The 2,842-nt window shown below is 41.3% G+C and overlaps 1 long non-coding RNA gene across 1 annotated transcript; it reads left to right on the forward strand.

Moving 5' to 3' along the window:
- Positions 1 to 1,635: 1,635 nt before the first annotated feature.
- On the forward strand, positions 1,636 to 2,358 carry LOC133576385 (uncharacterized). Its single transcript, XR_012049321.1, has 3 exons — positions 1,636 to 1,948; positions 2,158 to 2,225; positions 2,307 to 2,358. It is a non-coding gene; the product is annotated as an uncharacterized lncRNA (long non-coding RNA).
- Positions 2,359 to 2,842: the final 484 nt, after the last annotated feature.

Raw genomic sequence — 2,842 nt, forward strand, 5'->3', positions numbered from 1 at the left:
AGTCTTTGGTTTCGTAGGCGGGACAGAGAGCAAGGGAACAATGTGGGACAGCAATTGTGTCCATCTTATACCATGCTAGTTGTTGCAAAGATAGGTCAATATGAGCAGCCACACCTTGAGTTCCAACATATATAGGAGTCAAAGGCCTCCTAGTATGAGTCGTCTAACTGGTGATCATAACATGTGGCGGGTCGGGTGGCGGTACACACGGACGCAGCTCAGTCAGCCAGGGCTTTCACTGATAGAACAGTTGGAGCAGTCCTTGTCCATCACTCGTTCCTGGGAGGAGGCGTACCCAGTAGATGTCAGCAATTTCTGGTGCTTCAGGCTGTGGTATGAGCTCATGCTCATGGAGGAGCCTTCATAGTGGTTTCGCAACTTGGTGGTTGTGCCGTCAGGTAACACCAGGAAGGTTCCTTCTGTGCGATATTGAATGTCAGAGTACAGTTTGTAAAGCAGGTCATTACCAAGCAGGCAAGGTATGTGCAGGTCGGCCACAAAGGGGTGCTTCAATAAATGTCCAGCAATCTGAACCGGAAGTGGTTGGGTGACAAGTATCATTCTTGTGATCCCAGCGAAGCCTTTGACCTTCAAAAAGGAAGCACACAGTTTCTTTGGAACCACCCCATTCAGATATGAGTGTGTGGCATCAGTGTCAATCATGATCTGAAAACATTGTCCGTTGAAACTTATGTCCAGCAGGGGGCCTGTCTGCATTTCCTGCTGGGGCTCCTGCTTTGTGTGTCCTTTGCCACGCCTGTATGATGTTTTGGCTGCAAATCGGAGCCTGTCTCGTTCAGAGGAGTGAGGACAGTCACGTTGCCAGTGACCCGGCTGGCCGCATGTAAAACAGTTTCCACTCTGGACTGACCTTGGAACACCGCGTCCACCACCCGAGTCTGACTGTCTGGTTTCACGTTTCTTGCGGATTCTTTCCTCCATCTGTTGGAGCTCAAAAGCAAGTTCACCCACTGCTGAATATACTTTAGCTGATTTTTGACTTTTCGGTTCTTTTGACATTTTTTTCTTCAGCGATCTGTAAATTAAGGAGTTGTTTCCTTGCTGCTCCGTCACCAGCCTTGTCGTTATCCTCCTGCTTGGTCCAATTCTGCATATGACGTTTAAAATCACAGCATTAATTGTCCTGGTAAACGTTAAATCAATACTCCTAATTCAAAGATTATACGTACTACTTCATGTAATTTAAGTACAATTTTAAATCAACTAAAAATTGTCTATATATTTGCAATAATTCCCGTCGTGTGTAATAATTGACAAAATAAAAGCATGCATTTATCCTGTTCGTTTATTACCATGCCGTAAAAGCCAGATCTCCAGAGGTCCCTAAGAATGTTAAGTCCTCATGTGTTTATGTCAATAAAACACCCAATTCTAACAATGGGGTGAAAACTCCATGACCTCCCTCTACATTCAAACCAGCCACAACACACACACACACACACACACACACACACACACACACACACACACACACACACACACACACACACACACACACACACACACACACACACACACACACACACAGGCTCACCATGACACTGTGTTTTTGAATGAAACCGTGTTTTTGAATGAAACCTAAAGTTCTTTAGATTTTTGAAGCGGATGCGTAACCTTAAATATCAAAAGCGCGGGAAAATACCGTCTTATGTTTAACGTCTTTTGTTTATCAGCTATTGAACTATAGACACAATAAAGAACTTTACATTCAGAAAACATATATAAGCTCGGAAAAAACTCTGTTGAAGCCCAGTCTCCTGAGGCATTCAAGATGAGGGGTGATCTTTTTTTTTTAATTCCTCAAAATGTATCTGTTTAGAGTTTCTATAATAATAAGTATTTATTCTAAAAACAGTTGTACACGGCGCCGAAATCTACTCTCCGTCGAGGGACATTCTTCTTCTTCCAGAACCTCAACCTGAACCACGCAAGTACCGTGTTTTACTTTATTTATATAATTACCACCGATTTACAACGTTATTGGTATATGTTATTAGACAAGGTTTACTTTATTTTACTATCACCGATTTACAACGTTATTGGTATATGTTTTTAGACGAAGGTATTTCACACCATTTAAGCATTTAAACGTTAAAATCTTTGATCGCCGATTTAATACTTTTTTTGTTTTACTAGTTGACGCTGAAGTGAGAGAGGAAGAACTATACCTGATTGATCTTACAAACTTGGAAAATGAGAAAAGAGTGAGTTTAAACTATTTAATTGTTTAATAACATGCGTATTAATTGTTTAATAATATGTGTATTAATTATTTTGTTTTATAGAGGAAATAGTGCAAGATCCTGAAGCAATCAGCTTTTCACAAACGCTTTTTGGTGAGCCAGATGATTCTCATTTTACAAGAGAAAAAAACATACAATTTATATATATATATATATATATATATATATATATATATATATATATATATACTTACAGATTTTCCATTGACACCACCGGCCCGCTGGAGCCCCTTAACGGAGCGGTCGCCTTCAACAGCCGACAGAGAGAATCCTCACGATGGGCACCGAGAGAGTCTTCCATCAAGACACAAAGAGGAGGCTTTTATCCCGACAAACACCTCAGACATCGTATCCTTGCTCCAAGACCCCATCGTAGAAAACGACGCTGAATGCCCTACATGCAACCGCTGTAAGTTCCTCCTTTTCTGTACGCATTTTAAGGAGATCCTTTTGTTTAAATGAATTTCGCACTCAGGGAAGTAGACCTTTCAAATTCGAAGGTGACAAAGCCACACACGGTTAAAGTCATTCATATTTTTCTACACACAGGCGCTATAGGAGGAGGCGGAGGAGGGGGA

Source organism: Nerophis lumbriciformis, linkage group LG34 (assembly GCF_033978685.3).
Source record: "Nerophis lumbriciformis linkage group LG34, RoL_Nlum_v2.1, whole genome shotgun sequence".
In the NCBI taxonomy this organism is placed as follows: domain Eukaryota; kingdom Metazoa; phylum Chordata; class Actinopteri; order Syngnathiformes; family Syngnathidae; genus Nerophis; species Nerophis lumbriciformis.